Here is a 17,663-nt window from a genome sequence, read left to right as displayed (position 1 = left end):
CCTATGGTTGTTTACATTGGGATCAATGGTGTGTGGGAATTGTGTGGCCAGAAATCTGTCGCGATGTATGGTGAATGCTTGACCTTGTTTGTTTTCTAGGAATTTGAGTAGACCGAAACCAAACGAATCTGTCCGGTGAGACGTGATCATCCAATTGCGTATGCTTGCTTTGTTGATTGGCTGCCAATATCTTGCTTGCTTTCTCTTTTATTACTTTCTGTCAGCCCCTTCAAGTTAGTACCCTGAGTTTCAGCTTCAGATTGTGTTATCGAATGCATCATCTACCCATGCCTTGACTGATACCTTGTGATGGTTGTTTCATCAATATGTTAATCTTCTCTTAGTTTTTTTTCTCCATTACATCAACATGTTAATCTTGACAACTTCATTGTACTTGTACTATTCAAGTTTGGTGAATTGATAATGTATGCTAATTTATGTTGAAGTCTGGGAACTAGTCTTACTCGATCTTAGTTCCTTGTGTATGCCATATTTGTGAGTTGATAGTTTTAGCAACTCAATTTGGATAGAAATAGGTTTATATGTGCAAAATATTTACATAGCAGTTTATAGTACTCAGTTCATATGTGTCACTCATCATTACATCTGCAACGCGAAATCCATGTGTTCCTGGAGCACTTGCATAACAAAAGATCTATCTTTGCTTCATTTCTTCTGTTATTGCTGAATCTAAAAAAAAAACACTTCTGATACATTTTTAACTACTGCAGCTGCGTTGGAGACAAAAGTAGCAAAATGAACGGCCACCTAAGCTTTGAGGAGGGCTGGAAAGTCCTGGAACAGGGGATTTTAAAATGCTCGAAGATTTTGGAGTGCACCAGTACAAGGCCTACTGTGAACGAGTACATGAACTACTATGAGTATGCTTCTACAGCCTCAAGATGCAATATGTATCTTTACTATTATCCATGTGCTACTTAAAGCTGCAGCTCATCATTTGTTCCTCTATTATTCTAGTTGTGCTTACAAGATGGCTGTGCAGAAACAACATTACTGCCAAGAAATGTACAACTGGTTTCAGGATGACGCTTGCAGAATGTGTCCGCACAATGGTACTATAATTATTATTATTTGTTTCTACTCCATAACCTACTGTAGTTGAGGTAAAATATTCTAGAATTGAACATCTCGAATTCTAATGCTGAAAAGGGATGACTAAAATCATATGTCTGAAAAAGGACCACTGTGGGTGCAGTTCTTGCTTTTTTATATCTCTGCTTCAGTGTGGGAAATCTTGTGACACATGAGCTATTTCATGGCAATTTCTGTGTTAGTGCTATATTTGTCCTCAGTTAAAACCCTGGCTAATAAATCTATGATAGTATTTAGTATAGATCCACAGCAACTATACCAGAGCTTTGCTGCTCGTAAAAAATGAAGCTTAGATCTACATTTGTACTATTTGCTGAATATTTATTACCTACAGTACTATTTGGTTTTTTTACTATTGTGTTTTGCCCCTGATTTGAGGAGCTGACACTGGCAGGAATTGCTGCAAAAGCCATTGTGTATCTAATTGCCCTAGCAACAAAAGCAGATACATTTCGCAACAAAATTACACATGATTGTGATATGTTGATGTGATGTGAAATAGGCATGTGCTAATATTATAAATAAAGTGGATACAGTATTGAACTACTATGGTTGAAACTTGAAAGTGTAATAATCTAATTTCTGTGCATATTTGTATTGTCAATTGGTCATGTACAAACATAACAAACATTACTGTTTCTTTACGAATTCTGGAGGAGAGGCTCATACCTAAATTTTCATTGACAAAGTAAAAAAACAGTTTGTCACAAACAAAATAGATATGGATTAGAGTGAGAAAAGCAGAAGATGTATTACTGTGGTTTCCCTGCTTTACTGTAGTGCCCTCTGTAATGTCATTTTTATTACAGTAGACACTACCCTGATTTACTGTAGAACCACCATGGTATCATTCCTATCGAAATACCCCACTTCAGATATACTCCATGTATCTGTGTACAATTCAGTTTAGAGATGCTTACCAAGTTAATTGAGTTTGGCAAGGATATCTTCCTTTACCCCCTGGCTTGACATTTTTCACTCTTGTTTGTTTATTAGGTTCTGCCCCATCTCATGCACAAGCAAAATGACAGCTTTTTCAGAGAGCTTGTGAAAATGTGGTCAAACTATTGCATCATGATTAGATGTGTAACTGGCTTCTTCAGCTATTTGGACCGCTGCTATGTGGAGCAGTACAAACTACCATCACTTAGCGATACTGCTGCTACTGCTTTCTTTGGTCCGGTGAGTATTATTCAAGAAAATGTTTTGCTTCCACATTTCCTCCTGCTTGTGAAGACTGCTTACCCACTTCTCTGTCTGCAACTTCTTATGTCCTTTGCCCATCTGCTAGGTCTTTTCCTACTTCAATGATGAAGCAAGAACTGCTCTTCTTACTCTGGTAATTTCTATCTTTCACCCTTTTTTTTCTTCAACGCATTCCTTCTGTACATGACATCCAAGTTGATCCTAGATCCAACGAGAACGTGATGGAAGCATGATGGATTCGAGCCTTCACGATGTTATGCATGGCATATGTTGTTCCGAAGTCAAATCCATAATGCAAAATGCTTTTCTTGATGAAACATATGGCTACTACTCCATGAGAAGTTCTGAATGGATTAGGCACTACTCTTTGCCAGATTACCTTGCTAAGGTCAATATATTTATAATATTGTATGAGTTGATGCCGTTCTTCTACAGCTTGTAGACACTGCTGATTATGTTGTCTACAGGTTGAGGAAAGTATGGAAACAGGAAACCAAGAGGCTGGCTTACTATCTGGAAATTTCAAGTGTGGACAGCTACCCGCTCTGTTTGCAGGTTTCTTTCTACTGTCACGTTAACACGTAATTGTCGCTCCTGCTTCTGTTAGAAGTAGTACCATACAGTTGATGTAGGCTTATCCTGCTGTTGTTGTTATGTTTGGTTTCCTTGCCCAACCATTACTAGACTTGCACGTGGGCAAGGAAATTTGATTTTGGACTAGCATTTCGTTATGAACTCCAAATCCTTATGTTCCTTGTTTATTTCCCAATTTATGCACCCTCTACACTTGGCTATCATGGAGTGAAGTGTTAAATAGGGAAGTGAAATCTGCTGTTGCCTAGGCTTTATTGGAATCCTGTACATTGCATGCATGCAACAAACATGAGACAATTTGCTGATTTTACTCATTGCAGGCTGTTAATGCTCCATTGATGGAAACTTATGTCAACTACGTGACAGAGAAACAAATCGGTGGTCAGCTGATGCTTGAAACGTACAAGGTAAATTCAATTGCGCTACCTGTTACAGTACCACAGTTTAATGGTTAGTTTGTTTGTTTTTACTAACTTGCATCTGATCCAATATTCCAATCCTTCACTCAATGCAGACTGTTGAGGAGGAACTGCTTGGCAGATGCAGTAGCTTGACACTTGGTTGATCGGTCAGCAGTTCTTTGGACCGAGTGGAGTGGGAAGGCAACTTTACCTAACATCCATCCATGACCCAGCTTACATACAGGAGAGTTTTGGAACATGGCCAACTTTTGCTGCAGCTCGTTTTTGGTACTGCTCAAAGCTACCCAGCTTACTCGTAGCGTAGACTTGTTACAAGCAGATTTAGCTGCCGATACGAATGCACGATTCAGTTGAGATTTATGCGGATGACATTCGTGATTCCCAGGATGTAGGGCTGTCAGCTCAAGCGTCTTGACCCTTTTGCCTCATCTTGCATGTTATTTGGCAGAAGAACCGATACCCTTGGAACTGTACATGATGCTTGATCCCTGTGATCAAGATGCTCGTTTCTGTGACTATCATCTTAGTACTAGCATATACTATGCCAATGTCCGCTCTGTCACTTGTGCTTCACTGCCGGGGGGAGATTGTTGCGAATGCCTGCTCACAATTTGTTTGAGATCAGTAGGATGAATGATGTGTGCCTGTTTCGATATCTTTGGTTGACAAATCTTAGCTAGTCTGCCTTCTCCATAAATTGCGTTGGTGTTTGTGTTTGTGTTGCAGGCTTTATTATTGTTCTCCAATTCTGATGAAGCCGGATTCATGACAGATTGCCCCCTTCAGGTCTGATACCGTGTCTAGAACATGGGTATCCTATTCGGTTGGATAACATTAGTTATCCAAGCATGCCCATATTCTTCCCTCTGGTCTTCCTTAGGGCCTGTGCGGTTACCTTAGAATAGACACCTTGAATGATTCCTAGCCGGAACCATTGTCTAATTTGTATAACATTGATCAGCAAAAATAATTCCTTCCTCATTCCACACTAATCGAACATGCCCTCAGGAGGTCCACTTTTTTTTCTGTCGCCCTTATCTTCCAAGAATGATGATGTGTTTGGAAAAAAAAAAAAACATATCACAAGCTTTTGGAAAAGCGATAGCCGGCCTAATTCTCCTGCCTTTTGGTGCTGTTCCCATTTATCTATCTTCTGCCCCTCAGGTTCATGGTATCTCAGGAGATAAGCTCGGCCGATCATCCCATTCCCATGTAGGGTCATGGACTTGATGGCCAGAGTTCAAAGCAGCTTTGCCTGTGTACTTTGACGTAAGATCAGCTTTGACACGTGTTGCACAGTTTCAAGACACAGACTGATGCACTCAGCAACACACACCAAATACTGTATACAAATACAATACTAACTCTTGTTTTCAGATAAGAAAGGTGATTGATACGGAGTACAGTAGTTTGCCTTTGCAAACTTGCAAGCACAGGTAGAGGCAGCTTGACCAAATCATATGCAACTACGTTGAGGTTTCCTCAGGAACCGTGCCGTTGTGCTCTCCGGCCGGCGGATTAATCTTGGCGAACTCGAGCGTCTTCTTGCCCTCAAGCCTGCTGGTGACGTAGTGGCGGCTGTACTCGCCGTGGTTGAACCTCCGGTACCGGCACGGCGTCCTCGTCGGTGACGAACTCCGGCAGCGGTCCCAGCTCAACGACGTAGGCCGGCGCGTAGAACGTCACCACCGACAGCCGGTCCTGCTCGCCGTTCACCACCGCCCGGTGCTCCACGCTCTTGTACCTGCCGTTCGTCAGAACCTGCACACGCAGCAGCGTGGTCAGTGTCTGAGTGGTGTGTTGTTGACAGAATCACAGAAACCAAATGCGAATTCTGCTCGCCTCAAGGGTGTCGCCGAGGTTGACGACGAGGGCGTGCGGGACGGGGTGGACGGGCACCCAGGCGCCGGCCTTGCTGCGCACCTGCAGGCCGGCGCAGCTCATGTCCTGCTGGAGCACGGTGACCGCGCTGCCGTCCGAGTGCGCGCTGAGCCCCATGACGAGCTCCGGGCGCGGGCACGGCGGGTAGAAGTTCATGCGCACCGCCTGCACCGCCTCGCCGAACATGTCGCCGAACGTGGCCGGCGCCAGGCCTAGCGTCTCGGCGATGTGCGCGAGCAGCGTCCCGCAGAGCGTCCTGACCTCCGCGGAGTACGCCTCCAGGGTCTCCCTGAACCCGGCCGGGGACGTCGGCCACAGCTTCGGCTGCCGGATGGACGCCGGCTCCACGCCCAGCGCCAGCATGTTGCACCAGTCCAGCTTCTGGTCCTCCGAGAAGACGAACGCGTGGCCGTACCCCTGGATCCCGCCCGGCGCCATGGGGTACTTCTCCTTCTCCTCCAGCGGCAGCATGAAGAACTCCCTCGCCAGCTTCTCCATCTCGTCCAGCAGCTCGTGCGCGATGCCATGGTTGACAACCTACACACACGCATGCAGACCAATTCCATCTCAGCATGACGCGCGATGAATCGATCAAGAACCCGGCCGTCACAGAACGCCGGTCACCTGGAAGAAGCCCCACTGCTCGCAGGCGAGCCTGAGCTTGTCCAGCTCATCGCCGTGCGGGAGCTCGCCGACGTCGATCACCGGGATGTGCGCGAGGGCGCAGACGTTGTCGCCGTCCGGCCGGTCGTCGCCGTTCCTGATGTACCGATCGGGCACCATCGGCAGGCCCGTCCGGTGCAGCTCCTGGACGTCGTCGACCTGGCCGATCTTGATCTCAGCGGCAGCCATGGCATATGCTCCAATGCAACGTACTAGATCTTGCTTGCATACCAAGATGATGATCTTGTCTTGCATTGAATCTTTGTGGGAGGTGGCCTATATATAGGGGGGGCAAGATTTTTCATAGCCGTCCGTTTCTTTTGACAAGAGGAATGATTTGGTTGTCCTGCTTTGATCATCAACTTGGTCACTAGCTTAGTGAAAGGAGAGAAGGTGTCATTGGGCTGGCCTACCATGCTCCCTGCCTCTGCGCCATCTATTATGGACTGTGATTGACCACTGTTGCACTGCATCATCAGCAAGTTGCCGCCATAGTGCAGTCCTGTGCCACATGCATGTGAGCTCAGTCATAGGCTCATAGTCATAGCTCAGTGGTGGCAGGCAGCATCACCAAGACAGGCAGACAGCAATTCAACATACTGTTACCGATGATCATCCTTGACGACGTGCATGTGACATTGACACATTGTAACCTGATGATGGATGATCGGTCGTAAACAAGAACCCAAGATTCAGAGAATCTGCGTGTGCTGATGAGGTCACAGACTCACAGCCATAGCATTGTCCACTGACCAGTCCACCACCGGCGGTCCTTCCTCCATCCCAAAATATAACCGTAGATATTGTATTTCGAAAAATTATTTTTTTAAAAGTTTAACTAGATTTACAAAAGCATTATCAAAATTTATATTTATTTTCTAACATATTTATTATATAATTCTAATATATTCAATTACTATTAATCTAATAATATTTATTATAAATCATAAATATTACAACAACAACAACAAAGCCTTTAAGTCCCAAACAAGTTGGGGTAGGCTAGAGTTGAAACCCAACAGAAGCAATCAAGGTTCAGGCACGTGAATAGCTGTCTTCCAAGCATTCCTATCTAAGGCTAAATCTTTGGATATATTCCATCCTTTCAAGTCTCCTTTTATTGCCTCTACCCAAGTCAACTTCGGTCTTCCTCTGTCTCTCTTCACGTTACTATCCTGACTTAGGATTCCACTACGCACCGGTGCATCTGGAGGTCTCCGTTGCACATGTCCAAACCATCTCAACCGGTGTTGGATAAGCTTTTCTTCAATTGACGCTACCCCTAATCTCTCACGTATATCATCGTTCCGAACTCGATCCCTTCTTGTATGACCGCAAATCCAACCTAACATACGCATTTCCGCGACACTTGGCTGTTGAATATGTCGTCTTTTCGTAGGCCAACATTATGCACCATACAACATAGCAGGTATAATCGCCGTCCTATAAAACTTGCATTTTAGCTTCTGTGGTACCCTTTTGTCACATAGGACACCAGACGCTTGCCGCCACTTCATCCACCCTGCTTTGATTCTATGGCTAACATCTTCATCAATATCCCCGTCCCTCTGTAGCATTGATCCTAAATATCGAAAGGTATCCTTCCTAGGCACTACTTGACCTTCCAAACTAACATCTTCCTACTCCCGAGTAGTAGTGCCGAAGTCACATCTCATATACTCAATTTTAGTTCTACTAAGTCTAAAACCTTTGGACTCCAAAGTCTCCCGCCATAACTCCAGTTTCTGATTCACTCATGTCCGGCTTTCATCAACTAGCACTACATCGTCCACGAAAAGCATACACCAAGGGATGTCCCCTTGTATGTCTCTTGTGACCTCATCCATCACTAAAGCAAACAAATAAGGGCTCAAAGCTGACCCTTGATGTAGTCCTATCCTAATCGGGAAATCATAAATATTAGTATATATTTTTTATATATGTGATCAAAATTTTAGAAAAATAAATCTTGAAATAGTTATTTTAGATTAGAGGGAGTAATCTGCATGCTCGAATCGAGGATGAAGCTGGCAACCACAGACACAAAGGAGGTGAGGAATATAGCTCTTTGGGCCTGTGCTCCTCACTTTTGGGTCTCTAGAAATCTCCAAAAGAAACAAAAAAGGGTCACGCATACATGAGTGCTGTCTCGTATAGCTACTGGGCGGCAATGCGCTTTAGCTCTCTGCCGTAGTGCTTCGTGACCGTCGTATTTGCTCCATGATTTGACATTATTTCTTCCGCAAGACGAACCACTTTGGGTGGTTGGTCAGCCAGTTGTTTAATCATTTCATCCTAGAGTAGAGTTCGATTGGGAAACTTGGGGCCTCAAATAGTCAAATACAATCATCCTTTCATCGATCTCCCCCACTTTACGAGATTGGACTCAAATTAAAATATCTCGGGATGATCAAGGCTATTGGTGGATCATGATTCGTCTACTTTTGTACAAGCGTCTCTGAATAAAGTTTTCAGGGGAACTCATTTGATTCTAGCTCACTACAAGTTTTACGGTGGTTTAAAAATAAAAAGAGATGTAAAGGGAAATTGAGTGGTAGAAAAATACAGAAGATATCTAAAAAAGGTGCTCCAAAGTATCGAATAAGTACGTAGAGATAGTATAAATAGGTACCCATATTATTATTTTTTCAATAATTTAACAAAGATTAAGGGTCTCTTTCTTTAGAACATAGGAATATATCACATGAATCAGTTTATTTTCATGGAAAACACACACGAAATATATATAAAAAAAGTCTTTCAATCCAAAAAGGGTCTACCCTCGCACGGCTTCAAGTTTAGACCATATAACCCCCGACCCGCTGGTCTCTGCTATAGAAGCGGTGTGAGCCAAAGGATGTATTTAATCCCTAGGGTTAGTAAAACAAAAAATATGTCAATATTTTCTATGATTTTATCTTCTATATTGAGATATAACATTATATTTGTAGTGTCACTATTTTTATCTTTTTGACCAAAGAAATGTCCTTTCTCCATATATAACATTTATAAGTCAACCCAAATCGCTTCTTCATATTTGGGAATACAAGGTACTTTTAGAACACCAATGGACATACGAGACGAGTTCAATCCTGACTACCGGCTTTATATTCCTTTTTTTATGATATATGTATCATCTATTATTTATACGGATTTGCTTTTCTTTCCTAAAAGAGTTTTAGCCTAACTATTCTTTATTATTTTTCTTGTTCCAAGAAATATATAAGGACAAAGGTCTTCTAAACCTTTGGTATATGTTAAATTCTATGCGGGAAATATTTGGAGCCAGTATCTAAACACTAGACTTTGCAACCCTGCTTGTTGGTGGCCTGGTGGGTGGGCCACACAGAGGGCCGCTTGTTAGCACAACAGCTAGTGATGGCAAAATACGACGCTGCTCCAACCCAACACACAACACTGGAGCATCCGAACCAAAGGCAAAATTGGCCTTTATTTGGTTTGCTTGTTTCAATCGGGCTAGGCTGATTACTACTTAGCTCTGGGCTGGATCTGGCTGCCAATGGGCTACCTGCAACAAACCAAAACAAAACCATTTTAGGCATCCATGAGCATCACGATGTCTATCTCTATCTCCCTCCAATTCTATTCTATTGATGAGTATCATCGAGTGGGACTCGGGGGGCGAAACTAGCCACCGTCGCCGAAGCCCCTGGCCACGCCGGCTCCCCTGGCCGCCGCCGCCGCCGCTCTCCGGCTAGCGGTGGCGGAGGCCAGCTGCGGTGCTTAAAAAGGCATTCCGCAGCAGCTCCAGCTCCCCCTCCCTCCCCTTCTCTCTCCTCCTCCCCATTAGAGCTCAAACTTTTCTGCCAACAAAAATGGTCGCGCGGGGACTAGGAACGCCGGATCTGAGCCATCCGGCCCCGGATCCGGCGACCACCACCACGGATCCGGCGAAAGGCGGGAGATCAAGAGCAGCGGCTGTCGGGGACCAATACTAGGGTACTCGAAGAGGCGGAGCTAATAACCATCAACATCGATTCGTCCGAGCAGTCAAGAGCGCGACTACAGCTCCAACCGACCCCTAGGTGCGCAAGCTCCGCCTCGCCCAGCCTCTGGGGGCGGGCTCCGCCTCGCCCGACCTCTAGGGGTGGGCTCCGCCTCGCCCGACCTCTGAGGGCAAGTTCCACCTCCCCCGACACCGAGGCTGCGGGCTCCGCCTCGCTCAACCCTTGGGTTTGCGCTCCGCCTCACCCGACCTCTAGGGAGGACTCCGCCTCGACCGACCTCGAGGCCTGGGGATCCGTCTCGCCCGACGAAGACCCATACCCCCGCCAACCACTCTAGGTCCAAGCGAATGGGCCTGGGTCAAAGCTTTGACACCAGGGAGGTGACTGGCACGCCCGATATAACTCATGGCCGTGACAGGCCATACCTAGTGATTCACATCAGGAACAGCGTCGGGCGTACTGGTGTTGTTCTGCCTAACCCTCATACGAGGACTGACAGGCGTGTTAGTTCACCACGACGTCCGCCGGGATGAAGTGGAGCACCACGACCAGGAGACGACACCTGCGCATGGCGCCAGTGATGGACAGGGGCACGACGTGGAGCTATCCCTATTGATGTCTACAGGGTCGGTGGGACCTGCGTGAAGGAAAAGAAGGACCCGGCAATCCTGGAGGACTCCTCATTCTCCTTCTCCTCTTTTTCCTTCACTGTAACCTGTGCTTTCCCTTGGCCTATAAAAGGGAAAGCAGGGCATCCCATAAAGGGGACTTGAACCCATCGAACCCCGAACCGATCAGAACACTCAAGCACACACCCAAGAAGCGACTGAGCTCTCGGCACCCGTTCGCTCCTCTCACCAGAGACTTAGGACATGTCCCTCGCTCGACCGTTTGTAACCCATACTACGAACTTTCAGTGCTAATAACATGAGCAGCAGCAATGAACTGGACGCAGGGACATTCTCCAAGAACCAGTATAAACCTTGTCGGTGCAGAAAGTGGTCAACTAGTAAATATTTGTAGTTTTGCTGTACGTTATGATCGGAGGTGGCCTAGCACATAATGACACAGGATTTATACTGGTTCAGGCAACGTGCCCTATGTCCAGTCGGGGTCGGTCGACGACTTTATTCCTGAGCCTAGGTGCTCAAAGTCTATAGTGGGGGTACAAACGAGAAGGAGGAAGAAGGTGGGATACAAGAGGTTCGGTCGGCTCTGACCGGAAGGATCGTGGTCGGAACTTGGTGGTCCTATGGTTGGGAGCATTGATGTCGATCTAGTGAGTCTGGGATTGAAGAAATCGATCTCCCCTTCGGGAGAGGGAGCGCATCCCCTTTTATAGATGAAGGGGATGGCTTTACAGGTGAGAGGGGGAGAGTACAGATATTTCTAAGTCTTGCTGCCTACGATGATGAAAACTGGATAATGGTTGAAGCCTCCCAATACTATCGATGTCGCTGTAGGATGTCAGATGTGCACGGGGGGTCGAGATATCTTCTTCAGGAAGGATGACGTCGGTACCTGCAAAATACTTCTAGATGCCTAGTGGCATGTGAGGAGCTGTGCTATGTTCACCCGGTATGGCAAATCCTGGAGCCCATACCGCAATCGATGTCTAGAGACACGCGGAGGGCTTACCATATGGGAGTTTCTAGCGGCCCCTACAATATTTTGTGTCAGGATGGCTGTAGAGCACTGCTTCGTGCAGGGTATGGTCCCTGGTACAATGGTGTTGACTTGTGAGCCATGCCTTGCCTTTCTCTACACGCCTTATGGTTCTTTCCGAGCGGGCGTCCCCGGTCGGATGATCCCCAGTCGGTTCTGGCACGCCAGTCGGAGAAGAGCGGTGAGCAGGCTTCTTGCGAGCCCCGGTCATGGGGTCGGAGTCAGAGGCGGTCCTCGGGTCAGGCTTTCTGAGTGGAGGCCATGCGGAGGCAGCCGGGGCCTGACGCTAGCGCTCCGATCGGAGAGGCCGTTTGGAGCTGGCCTGAGCCTGAGCTAGTGCTCCGGTCGGAGAGATGGGCCGAAGGCGGCCTGTGCCTGAAGCGAGTGCTCCGGTCTGTTGGTTTTAGACTTTTGGGCCGGTCTAGAAGAAAGAAAGGCCGTTTTCCTGGGCCGAGCCCTGGCATGGAAGCCGGTCCCCGAGGGACCCCGGGTTTATGAACCCGACAGGAGCCCCCGAGCCCTCGGGCGATTTAGGCAGAATCGTTCGGGGGATTTTTGTATTGCCAATGGGTGCGCGCGAGCGCACCTGCGGGTGTAGCCCCCAAGCCCTAGGCGGTTCGGGCCAAACCGGTTGGGGGTGTTGTCTCAGTAGGCGTGTATGCATGTTTTTTAGTTTGAGATAGAATTTTGTTTAACCATGGCGTTGTTGCACGGCCGAGGTGTTTTTAAGCGCGGGGATTGGATTGAGACAGAACTTAATGATCCCGGTGTCGGTGCGCGCTGGGGATCGGACGAGGAAGTTTTTAGTTTTTGAAACAAGCCCTGGCGTCGGTGCGCGCCGTGAACGGAAATAACTTAGTTTCGGATGCAACAGAGTTCGATCTTTGGTGTCGGTGCGCACCATGGGATCGAGTAAGGTGGAGTCGCGAGTAGACCCAGGCGTCGGTGCTCGCCATGGATCGAAAGAGTTAGTTTTAGTTAGTGAAGCTGTCTGAAGTCATTACGCGAGTTAAGGAGTCATGGTCACAAGCCGTAGCCGGATGTCGCCTATCCCGTCGATGCGAATTAAGGAGTCGCAGACCCAAGCCGTAGCCAGATGTCGCCTATCCCATCGACGTGAGTTAAGGAGTCGCGGTCCCAAGCCATAGCCAGATGTGGCCTATCCCGTCGACGTGAATTTGGAGTCGTGGTCCCATGGCGTTTAAACCCCCGAGCCTTGTCGGGCCTTCGTGGGGGTTGTGAGTCATTTTTGCGCTACCCCATCCGGTTCCTCACAACTAGAGGGGCTGAGTTTCGTCGCCTATCCCGATCGCTCGGGCTCGAAGACTAGCTCGGTGAGCTCACTAATGGGTGTGATCGAGTGGAATCTGGGTCCGTCGTTCGTGACGGGGTCGGCATAGCTCTCTTGTGACATTCTACTACTCCTTTACCTATAGCCCGGTAGATGCCTAGGCCATTCCATAGACTGACCCATGTGGCTTGATGGCCTCCCCTCGATGGAGATTCTATGGGCTTGGTGGGTTCAGGATTAAACGAGAAGGTTGAGATGACCCGGTTTGCCAGACCAGGCGAAGGCCGCATGGTGCTCATCTATGGTTTTCTCCCCTAGCTCTGTTTAGTTGCTCATGTCAAACGAGGCAAGTCACCGCTTTGTGGCGCAACACGGAGCATTTTGGTGCATTTTGCTGCACGTGCGATGCTTAGTTCTTGAGCCCCCAGGTGGTTCATGCCCTAACCGTCCGGAGGGTTCAGGCATATGAGATGAATGCGCGTATGGATGTATGAATGATTTGTAATGAAATAGAGGGGCTTTGATGGTGTTTTACCTTGAAGACTGGAGCGACGGGGTTCGAAGAGCTCCAGTCAAAAACGTCCATCCAGGACCTTGATGACCTAAGAGATGGGGTTCAGAGAGCTTTAGTTGCAAATGTCCGACCGAGACCTGTGCTCGTCATTCGAGATGGAGTCGACATGGCCCACATGGGGTGCCCCTTCGCTTCCTTCTTGTATCTCAGGTACTTATCCTGAGTGAATCGATCGACTCAGGAGGCCGGAGCTTCAGTCAGAAACGTCCAATCGGTACCTGCGCTTGTCAATCGTGGGTTAGCTCTCGCGTGAACAGTTTTGTAATTAATGAACACATGCTTACCTTGATGACCTGAGAGACGGGGTTCGGAGAGCTTCAGTCAGAAATGTCCGACCGGGACCCGTGCTTGTCATTTGAGACGGAGTCGGCATGGCCCGCATGGGGTGCCCCTTCGCTTCCTACCTGTATCTTAGGTGCTTATCCTGAGTGAATCGATCGACTTAGGAGGCCGGTTGATCTCTCCTAGGTGACTTGATCGACTCAGGGAGGTCTGGTGGTCTCTTCTGGCGGAGATTCCTCGCTCTTCCTTCCTTCTTCTTTCTCACCGAGAGTGCCTGTACAGGGTCCTTTTGCAAACCCAGAGCGTGATGTTGGATTGGAGGTGAATGTCACCCCGGTCTTGGCGGAGCCGGATGCCGCGTCATCGAGAAGTGAGCAGCTCGAGCCTTCGTCAGTTGCACCGTCGTCGGATGTCACCGGGTCGGGCCAGTAGCATGTAAAAATGTAATAGTAGTTAGCAAATATAGGAAGTTTTAAGTTCGTGGGGAAGCCCCCGTGTAAGACATTTCATGGTGTGTTTTAATGACTATAATTGGTTTTTGCTCTTGTGATGGAGTCGCTCCGTTCGGGGAAGCTTGTTCCCTTTCGTTCCTTAGTTTTTCCTTAGCATAATTTTGTTTTAAATTTCTTTCTATCTTGTACCTGCCTGTTTGTTCCATAGGTCACAACTTTACGAGCCCGGGGCGTGGCCTGCGAGGCTCGGCCGGTCGTAGCCATAGGAAAAGGCGGGGTGTAATCAGTCGGAATGTTCTAAAGCAAAGTTACGTAAGGTAAAACAAAGAAACGAACTACCCTTTTACTCAGGTAGGAAGGAGTTTCTTTATACAAAAGCAAAAGAGTACTTGAGGTAAAAAACAACAAAGGGGTAGTAGAGCCCCCTGGTGGAGCCCCTGAGCGCTCCGAGCCAAACAATGTTTGGGTTGGGGTGCTCTTGTAGGAGCGTTCGCTAAGTAAGGTAAGACTGAAACATAGGAAAAGAAGAAAAGACATAGCTGTTCCAAGGTCCTTGGAGAGAGCGTCATCGTCACCCTTCAGTCAGTAGACTTCCGGTTGGATCACCTTGGTCGTCTGGATCCTTGTCCACTACGCCCCCTTCTTCCCTTGGCCCGCCAGCCTACCTCAGCAGGCGCCTAAGGAGCTAGCAGTCCTTGTAGAGATGGTTGATGGGATAGTTGTGGTTGAGGCATGGACCATCCATGAGTTTGTTGAAGTGGTCAGGTAGTCCCTATTGGGGCTGCCTGGGTGCGCGATCAACGCGGTGTCGTCCATCCGGCGCTGACCCTTCCTGTTCTTTTTGCCCCTCTGAGTGGAGGGGCCTTCATCTGGATCCACATGCTTGGGCTTGCCTTTCTCCCGACCTCCGCTGAAGACTGCTCCAACTGCCTCCTTGCCAGAGGCATGGTTGGTGGCGACATCGAGTAGATCGCGGGTGGTGCGGGGTTTTAGGCAGCCAAGCTTGTGGATCAAGGACTCACAGTTTGTCCCAGAGAGGAAAGCGCTGATGACGTCTGCGTCGACGACATCAGGGAGGGAGTTACAACATTGGGAAAACCTACGGATGTAATCCCGTAGGGATTCGCTGGGCTCTTGCTGGTAGCTCTTGAGGTCCTAGGAGTTTCTCGAGCGGACGTACGTCCCTTGGAAATTCCCAACGAAGACCCTCTTGAGGTCTGTCTAGTCGCGGATACTATCGTGTGGAAGGAATTCGAGCCATGCCTGAACATGCTCCCCTACGCAAATGGGAAGATATTGGATGATGAAAAAGTCATCATCCACTCCTCTGGCTCGACAGGCGAGTCGGAAGTCTTCAAGCCAAATGCCTGGGTTTGTCTCCCCGGTGTATTTGGTGATGTTGGTGGGAGGCCAGAAACGCTGCAGAAACAGCGCTCTCCAGATGCGCCAGCTAAAGGCTCATGGCCCTGGGCCCTCAGGGCTAGGGCTCTGGTCATCTGGCCAGCGATCACGCCTAGGGCGCGTTTCTCCGCTTCCCTCGATGATTCGGCCAGGGTCCGTGTCTCCTGCTACCGTATGGCGGACATCGTTTCTGTGTCGGGCTCAACAACAGTTGCTATCGATGCTACGAGTGTCCTGGTGTGGTCGGTGTGGAGCAGGCGCCTAGTTGGACCATGGCGTGGCTGCCACTCCCTGAGCCGAGCCTACCGGCTACGGCGGTGAGCGAACGGATTGATTCGGCTGGTGCGTCCCCGTCCCCCCGGTGGGGAGAGAGGGCGAGGGTCGGAGTCGCGATGCGGAGCTTTTTGCCTATTGGACGACGGCGGCCTCTACTAGAACCCGGAGGTTCCGGTAGACTGCCCGCTCCTAAGGGTCGATGGGCTCAGGAACACCATGGAGAAGCATTGCTGCAGCAGCGATATTCTGGTCGGCCTGGGCGAATTGTGGGACATTGTTCCCTTCGCTCATGATGTCGTGCTGAACCTAACGAGCACGACCCCGGGCGCCACCCGCTAGGCCAGGCGCGTGGGGCGCAACGTGCTGTACCGACGGCGCCGGTGCAGACGGCGGCTGATTCTGTCGTCGTTGTCGTAATTCCTCAGTGTCTGCTTGCGCAGACGCGAGGGCTCCTACACGTGGGTCTGGAGGGGTGTGAGTCTATATAGACTCTGCAACCACTGGCGGTTGTCGCGGGGCGTCTGCCATAGCGCACTCCTAGGATGGATAGTGGCGGGGTGCCACGTCACCGATGCTTGAACCGTCGCTCTCGCCATCAATATCCGGAAGTTTGTGAGGAATGGCAGGAACGAAGCCCACTACTCCCACGAACTCAAACGCGAGGGGGGACGGTGCCAGCATCCTTCGGACCCCCCGAGCGTAGGCGTCTACGAAGGATGCAAGGCTGTAGGGGAACCGATTGTATGGCGTTTGTGGCGTGGGCGGTACATTTCCTCTGAATGACTGGTGAGAGATAGCAAATAAAGAGTGAGTAGCACGCATATTACTTACAGTGGGGTTTGAGCAGAGAGTTTGCTCGGAATGAAGCGCAGATGCCGCGCTGTCGAAGTCACGCGTCCTGGAGTCGATGGAGGACGTTCCTCCGACGGGTGCCGAGTCATGAGCCTCCTCGCAGAGGTAGAGTACACCGAGCTAGTCGATGATGAAGTCCAGGCTCCCAAAGCGGAAGGCCTGGAATGGCTCGAAGATGGGTGGAACCCGCATCCCGGCGGGTGAGACTGCAGGGAACTCTAGCAAGCCGAAACGAATCGTATCGTCGGAGCCCGCCACGGCAAGGGTGGCGGAAAAATGGGCCATCCGATGACCAAAAGGTGTTGAACGTATAACGTCTTCCCCACGGATGGCGCCAACTGTCGGTGCAGAAAGTGACCAACTAGTAAATATTTATAGTTTTGCTGTACGTTATGATTGGAGGTGGCCTAGCACACAATGGCATAGGATTTATACTGGTTTAGGCAACGTGTCCTATATCCAGTCGGGATCGGTCGGCGACTTTATTCCTAAGCCCAGGTGCTCAAAGTCTGTAGTGGGGGTACAAACGAGAAGGAGGAAGAAGGTGGGATACAAGAGGTTCGGTCGGCTCCGACCGGAAGGATCGCGGTCGGAACTTGGTGGTCCTATGGTTGGGAGCATTGATGTCGATCTAGTGAGTCTGGGATTGAAGAAATCGATCTCCCCTTCGGGGGAGGGAGCGCATCCCCTTTTATAGATGAAAGGGATGGCTTTACAGGTGAAAGGGGGAGAGTACAGATATTTCTAAGTCTTGCTGCCTACGATGATAAAAACTGGATAATGGTTGAAGCCTCCCAATACTATCGATGTCGCTGTAGGATGTCAGATATGCATGGGGGGTCGAGATATCTTCTTCAGGAAGGATGACACCGGTACCTGCAAAATACTTCTGGATGCCTAGTGGTATGTGAGGAGCTGTGCTATGTTCACCCGATATGGTAAATCCTAGAGCCCATACCGCAATCGATGTCTAGAGACACGCAGAGGGCTTACCATATGGGAGTTTCTAGCGGCCCCTACAAT

The 17,663-nt window shown here is 48.9% G+C and overlaps 2 pseudogenes; one reads left to right on the top strand and one right to left on the bottom strand.

Annotated features, from left to right (window-relative positions):
- The first annotated feature begins 756 nt into the window (after window positions 1-756).
- LOC136459820 (cullin-1-like) lies at window positions 757-4,087 on the top strand (annotated as a pseudogene).
- Window positions 4,088-4,642: 555 nt separating this feature from the next.
- On the bottom strand, window positions 4,643-6,314 carry LOC136459821 (protein LATERAL BRANCHING OXIDOREDUCTASE 1-like; annotated as a pseudogene).
- Between the last annotated feature and the right edge of the window lie 11,349 nt (window positions 6,315-17,663).

The sequence above is a fragment of the Miscanthus floridulus genome, chromosome 6, assembly GCF_019320115.1.
Source record: "Miscanthus floridulus cultivar M001 chromosome 6, ASM1932011v1, whole genome shotgun sequence".
NCBI classification, from domain to species: Eukaryota; Viridiplantae; Streptophyta; class Magnoliopsida; order Poales; family Poaceae; genus Miscanthus; species Miscanthus floridulus.
This window is presented reverse-complemented; position numbering and strand designations above follow the sequence as displayed.